The sequence below is a fragment of the Nelumbo lutea genome, chromosome 1, assembly GCF_056320005.1.
Source record: "Nelumbo lutea isolate HS-2025 chromosome 1, American lotus-T2T, whole genome shotgun sequence".
NCBI lineage: Eukaryota > Viridiplantae > Streptophyta > Magnoliopsida > Proteales > Nelumbonaceae > Nelumbo > Nelumbo lutea.
In genome coordinates this window covers 74,706,606-74,717,332 of record NC_142684.1, presented here as the reverse complement: position 1 = coordinate 74,717,332, position 10,727 = coordinate 74,706,606, and the positions used below count along the sequence as shown (strand labels likewise).

At 37.2% G+C, this 10,727-nt stretch overlaps 1 long non-coding RNA gene across 1 annotated transcript; it reads right to left on the bottom strand.

Annotated features, from left to right (window-relative positions):
• Positions 1-9,474: 9,474 nt before the first annotated feature.
• Positions 9,475-10,400, bottom strand: LOC148875392 (uncharacterized). The gene is made up of 2 exons (XR_016104734.1): positions 10,137-10,400; positions 9,475-10,003 (listed from the first exon to the last, which is right to left on the bottom strand). It is a non-coding gene; the product is annotated as an uncharacterized LOC148875392 (long non-coding RNA).
• Positions 10,401-10,727: the final 327 nt, after the last annotated feature.

Sequence of the window (10,727 nt, the reverse complement as noted above, 5' to 3'; positions counted from 1 at the left end):
TACTGCTGAAGTACACCCTGCTACCACCAAACCTCCCACTATCACATGGATGGTTCCCTGAACTGGCCTCTCTTCTGGAGGTTGTCGTTGCAACGCTTCGGCTGGTTTGCTACTGAATTTGGGGGCATCCTTTCCATGCTCCCCTTGCCGACCTACCTTATTGTTATTATTATTGTTATGTTATACAAAATTTCTCAAGTATCCGTGACGGATGAGTCCCTCTATCTCGTCCCGGAGATTATTACACTGTTCGGTACTATGATCGTGATCTCTATGAAAACTACAGTACAGATTCTTATTTCTCTCGTTTGGATTCCCCTTTAGGCGAGGTGGCCACTTCACGTATGGGGCATCTTCGATTGTCATCAAGATCTCAGTCCGCCTCGTGTTTAATGGCGTGTAATCCATCCAAACTGCTAAGGGAGCTCGGGACTACTGGCTTGGATTCGCCTCCCAGGCCGGGTTTCTTCTATCACCTAGGTTGGAGGGCTCACCTTCTCTTTTCCTTTTCTCGACCCCGCCTTCGGCCTTTTGGTTGATCTCTTCCATTGTTCTCATGAACTTGTCCGCGATCTTGAGGAACTCGGCCACGGTCGCGGGTTGGCTGGCTACCATGTGCCATTTAAACTCCTTGTGCGTTACTCCTCTCTTGGCCGTCGCGAGCTGTACCACAGGGTCTAATCGCGGTATCTGCAAGCACGCTTCATTGAACCGCTTGATGTAGACCCGGATGGATTCTCCTTCTCTCTGGACTACTCCGAAGATGCTTTCCTCGGTTCTGGGGCACCGCTTGCTGGTGACAAAGTGTGCGGTGAAGACCTACACGAACTGGGCCTAGCATTTTATTGACCCGGGGGCCAGGTTCCTGTACCATGTGCGGGCTACCCCCCTGAAGGTGGTGGTGAAGGCCACGCACATGCATGATTCACTGGCCCTAATGAGGTGCATTTAGGATTGGAAAGCATCGACATGGTCGTTGGGGTCAAAGGACCCATCATACTTGTCCAAAGGTGGGAGCTTGAAGTCTCTAGGCATGGGGATTGCCAGGAGTTCTGATGCGAGGGGGGAAGGAACTGAGAGAATTGGGCCAGCTTTTACCTCGCCCGAGCTCGTCTCTTCCTTACCTCTGAGCTCGGGCAGGACACGGGTGGCAGTTCGGCGACTTCGCCAACACCTTCGTTGTTGAGTGGGCTTGGTACTGGCGCTGCTGGCCTCTGTGTTGCCGAGCTCGATGGGCCTGGAATGTTGGTAGTCTGCTACTAGGGCGCTAAATCGATTCTCTGTGAGTGGGAACTCAGGCTTGAAGCACCGTGGTGCTAACTTTACGGGCGAGGTTCCCTTCGGCCTAGGGATGAAGCCTGGCTGTTAGGGGGGTTCTGGAGTTGGGAGGCTTCTCCTTGGTGAGGGCGTCCACCCTGAGAGGAGGCCTTAACCGGCTTCAGAGTAGGGTGCCGAGGTGGAAGCAGTGACTGGTTCATGGGTGGTTGGGGGAACTACTGCTGATAGTGGTGTTGAGAGAGGTGGTGTAGTACTTGGTGCTGTTGGAGTTGATGTTGCTAGAATTGTTGCATTTGAGCTTGCATTGCTCGCATGCATTGCATTAGGTCGTCAAACTGGTTCTAGCAGGTCGCCAGGGGGACAACAGTTGGTTCAGTAAAAGTTTTTTCGATAGGGAGTGGAAGAGGGACGTTCATGGCAGGAAGGTTTACGGGCGCCACTGTTTGTGGCGCATTCAAGCTGGGGGTCCCATCCACCGGAAGGGGGATGGTGAACTGTCCGATGCACACCATGGGGACTTGGGGTTGCTCCCCGGTGGTGTTCGTCTCTATGCCACGTCTGACATTGCTGGAAGAAGCCATGAGTGTTGGAGTTTTTGGAAGAAGAAGAGGTTATGAGAGTTTTAGAGGGAGGCTTTTAGAAGCTATCCCACAGATGGCGCCAATTGATGCTGCGCATTCCGGCCGGTCCTAGCTGTCGACGGCCTTGCCTCTGAACGGAGCTACAGGGAACCTGAAGCGGAAAAGATGAGGGAACTCCAGGGGGAACCCGGTGAGATTGCTCCGAAGCTCAAGTTAGTATTCTCTCAAAGGCAATATAAAACCAAATGGCGCAAAGTTCACATACCTTGTTCTTGGGGGGTAGGGAGCCTTTTATAACCACTTCGCGCACTCACTCCGAGGCTTCTGTCAGGTCGGGTATGATTATCTCTGCGCTCCTGATAGTTCGAGTATCATCACCTCTACTGGGACAGAACTGCCACTGCTCTCTTTGTCGGAGCCGTCTCTGCAACTGGAGATGGCGGTAGTAAGTGGCGGTGGCAGGTGGTCGTTTGAGTGCAGCTGTCAAGCGTTAGATCCCAGGTCAGTCAGGTGCGCCGCCCCTAGGTACGGACTATCTCGGTGTCAGGCGAGGTACGGTTGTTCCGTTTGGCATCCTGGAGGCAAAGTGTTGGAGTGGTGGGCGAGGTGAAGTCTTGAGTTCGGATAGGGGAGTGTCCCGAACTGTCATGGGGCAGGCCAGTTCGGGTCGTTGCCTTGTGTGAGGCTCGGGGCGTAAGGGAGAGTTCAGGCTCCTTGTAGGGAGTTCGGACTCCTAGTAGGGAGTTCGGACTGCTGGTAGGGAGTTCGGACCGCTGGTTCCTCCCTTTGGTGCTCGCCCCTTGGGCGTGCTGTTGTGCCGAGCTGTTGCCTTTGCCACGTGTTGCGTAATTACGAGGTCGGGCCAAATCTTCCTTTATCAATTACCATTACCGATATTACAATAGGTAATTTTAATATTATATTTATTGCTATTATTAATATTCAGATTCATTAATATTGTCAATTACCAATTTATAATTACGAACATTATCGATATATAAAGAAGATTGTTTAATATCAGTAATTATAATTAATAATGTTTATCTGTAATTTAATAAATTACTATAAACACAATTAAATTATTGTATTTATTAATTAACATTAATAATTATTTTATTAATGTATTCATTAGATTAGTAACAATTATAATTATTTTATTATTATTCTTATTAAGTAATTATTTGTTGTAAATATTTTTTTAATTAATGAAGTAATATTGCTTTTTAATTCATATAGTTTAAAAATATTGAATAAATGAAAGTTTTAATATATCAGTCCGAATTAATAAGTTTCATTATTTTCAATGAGTAATTATTATTTTTAGTAATTTGTGTTATTACGTTAATAATTTGTTGTAATTAACTTTTTGTTTAATTAATGAAGTAATAATGATTTAATATAGTTCAAAAATATTGAATAATTTAAAGTTGTAATAATTATCATTATTAAAATATTTATTAATTATATTTAAATTATTAGGCATCCGAATTAATAAGTTTCATTATTTTCAGTAATAAATTAGTAGAAATTGATTATCATTAATATATTAATAAGATAGTATTTAATATAAAATCAGTAATAATAATAATAATATTACAATCATTATAATAATAGTAATAATAATGATGATACTATTATAATTATTATATTTTGTTAAACAATGAAAACATATTTAGTTTTATAATAAATTAAGTTAACTATCTTGAATAATTAAAAGTTTAATTAATTCATATTAATTATCTTGAGTTTATTATCAGTCTGAATTAATAAGTTGCGTTATTTTCAGTAATTAATTATTATTTTCATTAATTCTTGTTAGTAAATCATTAATTTGGTGTAATTAATTTTTTAATTAATATAGTTTAAAAAATATTGAATAATTTAAGGTTTTAATAATTATCATTATTAAAATATTTATTAATCATCTTGAATTTATTATCAGTCTGAATTAATAAGTTTCATTATTTTCAGTAAATAATTAGTAGAAATTAATTATCATTAATATATCAATAAAATATTATTAAATATAAAATCAATAATAATAATAATATTACAATAATAATAATAATAATAATTATTATTATTATTATTAATTATTATTATTATTATTATTATTATTATTATTCTTAATACTTGAAATTTCTTACGACATAAAATAGTGCTTAAATGTCTTTCACTTCTTTTCTCCTCCCTGGCGAAGAAGGGCCCAAGTGGTGTATTATAGAGAGATAGAGGGTTAATGGCGTTAGAGTAGGGCCCACTGACATAATTGAATATTAATTCTTAGTGACCAACGCAATATCATTGACTACAAGATCATTAAATGTGATTCATTTAGAACTATGTTAATAATAATAAAGCCAATATTATAGTAGTAAAGATTAAAGAAAATAATAAAGCCAAATAATGTGATGACTGCCCACTGCTGAAGCTCACAATCGCAACGTTTTCAGTAATTGAAAAGACCAATAACATGATTACTATAGTTGATAAATTACTAAAATATTTAAAATCTACAAAATAAGATAACATATTTTGTAGTGTTTTTAAAACGTTGTTGATTCAGGGGGTGTTTTGTTAGTCAATTGAACGAGTTAGCTATAACAAAGTAGTGTTTTTAAAAAGTTGTTGATTCAGGAGGTGTTCTATAGCGTATATGAGAAATTTGGTAGTGTGCTTTACGGGTGTGGTGTGGATAAAAATATATCACACCTCAACAAAGTAGTTGCTTTATACCGTGGACAAAAATGTGTACACTGATCCACACCATACCTCCATGAGCGTTCTACAAGATGTGGCATATTTCAGTTTGTACATTGTATTTGATTCCATGCATCTCAACTACAACATAACAAATAATCTATATCGTTAATCATATTAGTAAATTGCTAAGGATTTTAATAGTTAATAAAAATAATATTAGTAATAATTAATAATATTAAATAACAAATAATGATATTAATATTAATTTTATATTAATAAAAGTAATATTTGAAACTTAATAATTAATAAAATAATATTAATATTAATTAATAAACATGAGTAGCAGTGGCGAGTGGTTCAAACAGAGAAGAGTAGTATAGCAGGAGAATAAACAAATGATGAATACTTACTAGTTACCATCGGTGATCCAATGCGCAGGGGTCGGAGGAGTGGCGAGTGGTTCAAACTAGGTTTGTCAGTAATACCCAAAAATCCAAAGCCTGATCTAACATCTGATCTGATTATCTCAATTCAAATGATGTATTTATGTAATCGGAGCGGATTCGGATGTTACAATCTATATCTGATTAATAATTGGACTGGATTTGGATTTGACACCATTCGATTCGATTAAATATGAAATCAATTATTATAATATTTATTAATTTTAATATATAAATTTTATATAATTATATTTAAAATTATAAAAATATATTCTATATATTATATTATATATAATAATTTAGTATGTTATACTTATATTAATTTATTATATATAAAAGTTGAAAATAAATAAATTTTATTTTTTGGTATTTTAGAAAATTTATAGCAGTCAAATTAAAAGTCGAATGTGGGTTTTGTTGCATCAGAATAGCAATGACAAGTAGAGAAGAATAACAACAACGAGCTCACAACGAAGTATTGCAACGGTAAAAAGAAAAGAGGTCTTATATTAGGGTTAAACATCCATGCGAAGTATGGGATCGTTATTCCATATGCAAAATGGCGGGGTGTAGATGCTTCCACAAGATAAACCGGTGGATGAGAAATGGACTGTGGTGTGGACCAATCCACAAGATAGTGTGGATCAATCCACACTACAGCCAACCAAATGCATGGCATAGAGGTGGTGTGGATTGAAACTGAATATATCGTGGCCAACACACCACGGAACACCACCTTAGATGATCTGACCGTTTGGTGTGGAAATCATCTAAACAATCCATTCTGTTTTACTCTTAATCCGTTCAGTGGCCAAAAACCACTGACTTAGTCAGCAACTTGTTGATTGAGGCAATTGAACCGGCGACCTATCAATTCAAATCCATTTTTATTTTAATTAATTTTATAATTTTTTATTATAAACGGCCATTCATTCAAATTGGACAGTCTAAGTCACTGACCCAAAAACCTATGGCCAAAATAATTCCGATTCCAAGTCAGTTTTTATAACATTGGTTCACGACATTCAATTTTAATTGAAACAATTTATTTTTTTTTTACAGCTTGAGTTTTAATAGGATAATTCATAAATATCACTATCATTAATTACACCACTATTTCGTCATGGAAGCAAATTATCCAATTCGGAAAGCATAGTTTAGAAAACGTTCAGCTTATTTAATACTTTAATTAATTATCGTAAGATGTAAAAGATGTTTGTAGAGAACAATATAATATGTTTTCTTGGCAACAAATAATTGTGTTTGTGGTGAGGCCAAATTGGGCTTTAATTAATAAAAAACGTTGTTTTCATAAGTCATTTAATACTTGAAAGGTAGCGAATTGTTTTCAACGAGAACATCAGTTTCATTTCGATTGTTGTACTTCATCAGCACTTGGCCCATTCTTTTCTAGAAAGCAGCTAGCAAAACGATACTACCCATTTTTCCTAAAACCGACTTGTTCTCCACCTCCTCATCAAGCCACAAGCCTTTTCCTTTTCACTCGTTTTTGCGAATGCGACATCAATTTGTTTCTAACCTCCAAAGCATCCCTCCATCATATCAACGTCAATACCTCAATAAAAGGTGGTGACATTACAGAAATCTTTTCTTTCTTTCTAACTGATTGAAATTATCAAGTTTTTTTTTTTTTTGGTATTTTTGGTGATACCCTCGAATCCCCAATAGGAGTCATTTGAATAATACAGAACAGAACCACATAACAACCCCATCTCAAAGTTGGTGGTTGCAGTCTACATCGCTGTTGGAACAAACCAGCTGATGTACCTAATCACTCCTCGCCATTGGTGATTGGAATTATCAAGTTAAACAGAAAGAAACTCACCCACTGGAACAGAAAAACAATTTCACCCCTTATATCAACTATTATAAGCAATATTATTTACTTGATTAACTCAATGTATTCCCTTAATAATCATTTCCTGCAAGAGATAATCCTATTATAAACCCCATTATCGACAAAGAAATTTCACCAAACATACACGAGATTCTTCACCTTGAGAGAGAGAATATGTGGTTTTAAATGGAACCATCCTTAAATGGATACAGCGTTGAAAAGACAAGCAATAATGGAGAGGATTGAGATTCCGGTTGCTTCCATTGGGGACGTAATCCTTATTCTTGGATGGGCTTTGCTGATGTGAATCTCTCTAGACTAGACTAGACTCTAGAGAGGACGTAGGCTGATGTTTTCATCGGTAAGCAGTTTTTAATTAATTGAGTCCATACATATATAATTAGCCATTAGCGATAAAAGAAAACGCCTATAACCTATGAGTGATGATGAAGTGACGACAACTACCAGTCTATCAGCGCCATGTCTTTACTTCAAATCAAAGTTCAAATGATCTCAACTGGGTAATCAGCTTTTCTCCTTGAAACTTCTCCATCTCGATTCTCTCTAATACTATACGTTAGCACTTAGCAAAACTGATCGCCTCCCTCTGTGCTCCCAAGTGCCGTATCCTATTATGTGGATTTTATTTGATTATTCAAACACGGCCCATGGCCCAGCCCAGGTGTTCTTAATTAATGTAGGGTCGGCCCTACACTCTATATAAAGATGCCGATTGAATCACCGCATTCTTGCATTCAAAATATATGCAGATGTAACCTCACACTATTTGAATACGATTGATTGATTGGTTGGTTATTTGATTAATCAATTTCAAAAACGACCCAACATCTCTCCCTCCCCTTACTGGAACCGCATGTTAAGCTACGCAGTAATAGAAACCAGCAAATACATAAATATGAGAGAGAGAGGAAGAGCGAGCAAGATAAAAAGAGAGAGAGAGAGAGAGAAACATTACAATCCAGATCTCCAACCACAAGAATCCTATCCGCACCTATCCAGAGTCGTTCCATATTAGTAGTTATCTAGAAGGTGGTAGACAAACCTATTTAACCGTCATTACAACTAATTTACCAAATGCTTACAACACTTTGTCACATCTTTTGTTTACAATTGCCCAAATCTGAAAAAACAAAAAAAAAAACGAAAGAAAGAAAGCTTATTCAAACGTATACATTTATAAGTGTATATTTGAATAATTATAACCTTGTTATAAACATAAGTTATAACAATAGCCCCTCTCCCTCCCTTGCTCTTTTTTGCGACAGGAGTTAAAACAGAACTTCTCATGCTTTAGCTCAAAAGGGTTTCAGCGATTAGAGGTTTCATTGGCGGTTGCTCAGACCCAGAATGGTTAAACTCTCTAGTCCAAGCTGATTTTTTTTTTCACTAATTGCTGGATTTTTTTTTGGCTTAGTTGCTCCCCAAGCTTGTAGTTTTCTTATGGTATGCCAAATTTTCTTTTTGTTGCTTTGCACTGATTTTGTTTTTTGTTTGGACTTATTCCCTTCTGGGGTTATCAGTTTAATGGAAAGATTCTATTTAAAAAAAAAACATTATAATCGTTTGAAACATCTTTCATGAAGAATACGAGAGATTCTTGATGTACAGTTGGGACATGGTGTGAGGTCAGTGCGAGAAGCGGTGTATAAAGAACACACCAGACTCAATTAAAACATCAAATATTTGAAAAAAAAAATAGAAAGGAAAGATGGAGAAAGAAAGTGGTCCCAGACTCCAAGTTAAAAGTACTGAAACTAGAAACCCTTGATCTCAGCTAGGATTTTTGGAGTTGAGGAGTTGCATACTAATCATGTGATGGGAACTATCCGATTAAAGGGAGGTAGCCTTTTAAGATGCATGTGCTCATTATATGGATAGTTGGTTGCTTGTTCCGATTCATTTTTCGGTAAGTCATTTATATGGATCAATCCACTCATCCATATTAATGTTTATTGGGAATTATTTATTCGGATGCATTTATTTGTGTTATTTTAATCATAATTCAAGTAAATTAAACAATTGACTATATTTACCCAAAAAATTTATAAGGGTGAATTTCTTAAACTACCCTAAGGTTTAAGAAATTAATTAATTATATTCTTTTTGTCTTAAAGTGTTCCTATTGTTTCAATAATTGACTAACTTTACTCTTAGATATTCCATCAAATTCTATACACACGAAACATCAACTGACATAGTTTTTTTTTAACATCCAATTTTACCCTTCACGTTCACTCTCTCACTCTCTCTCTCTTCTTCTTCTTCTCCATTCTCTCTCTCCAGTTTCATCATCTCCATCTTGGGCCCCTCCCTCACTCACTCGGAAAAGGTGCCCAAGTCTGCAGAAGGTTGAAGCACTTCCCAAGATCAAGAGAAGGTTTGGTGCCCAGATCTAGATCTACAAGAAACCTAGATCTGAGATCTGAGCCATACTCAGATCCACCATCATTGGGCCCAATAGGAGCATGTCATCCCTTAAAGAGAGATAATCGACAGTGTCATTTCTTGTTTATTTCTCTTCTGAAAACCAAAGCTTGGGAGACGAGCTCCCTCAGAAAGTTTGACCTTTCCAATACTAAGGCAATGGAGGTAGCGAATTACCAATCATTTCAAACCTATTTTTATGCCTTTTTAGAATGAGGTTCTACTCTCTCTCTCTCTACAGTAATGGAGTTCTACTTCTGCCTTCTGGTGTGATGGAAGAGAAGAATAAGAAAGGGAGAAAGAAAGCAACACTTGATTTTTACATTTAATGTGCGTGTAGGTTAGGGGTGAAACAGAGGCTTTCTGAAGACGATGAGGAGCTCGTCATCGTCATCAATGTTGTCTGCTTCGTTGACTTCATTACCCAGACCGAGGCTTATCACCTCCTCTACCTCTACCGCTTCAAGGAGGTCGATGACATGCTCCTACTTGGAATCGTCCCTCTCCTCGGATAACCCTTCCCAACAGCTTTCAATGTAGGAGACAAAACCAGGAATAAAGAAGAAAAAAACATAGGAAGAAATAGATCCCTTCTCTACCTCTGTCGCTTCTAGGACGTCGACGACATGCTCCTACTTGGAATCGTACTTCTCCTTCGATAACTTTCCAACAGCTTTCAATGTTGGAGACAATATCTGGAAAAAAGAAGAATAAAACAGAGGAAGAAAAGAAAAAACCCCAACAAAAAGAATGATATGCTAGAAATCGCAAGTGTTGCCAATGTTCTTGTCGTGAGAGAATGAGAAAGAATCAGAGAGGAGGGACTACCTCATCTAGGAAGATTTAGATTCAGCAAACAGTATCTCTCCCTTTCTTTCTCACTTATGTCAATCTAACAAGCTTTGCTCTACCATTACCAGGGAAAGGCAAGGCCCAGAAACTAGCCATTGTAATTGGAGTTGGCCTCGGTTCCTCCTTTCTTGTTCTAGTAGTCACCCTCTTCATCGGGTGGCAGAAGAACCAAAAGACCCAAATAGTATTGAACATAAATGGTTAGCAAACGAAAACCCCATTAACAATCTCTCTTCAAAACCAGAAACCCACTAAAATTTTTCATTAATAACAAACCTTTGAGCTCATTTGGTTTTCTGGCACAAACAAACAAGAGGCCTGTTAAACATTGATAAAGTTTATCGAATTTGTTGGTTCTGGGTCGACCAAGTTTAATGTTAGATCATTCTTGGTCTCATCTACAAATCATGATAATTCTTAGCTACAAATCATGGTTCTAGGATTTTGAAAATTTAAAGAAGATTGATGGGTAACATTATCTTTTTAATCCTTCCGTTAACTGATACTAACGGTAAGTAAGATTTAGTTAATTGTCAAAACCAGTAGAAGTATAGTTAATCAATTTCT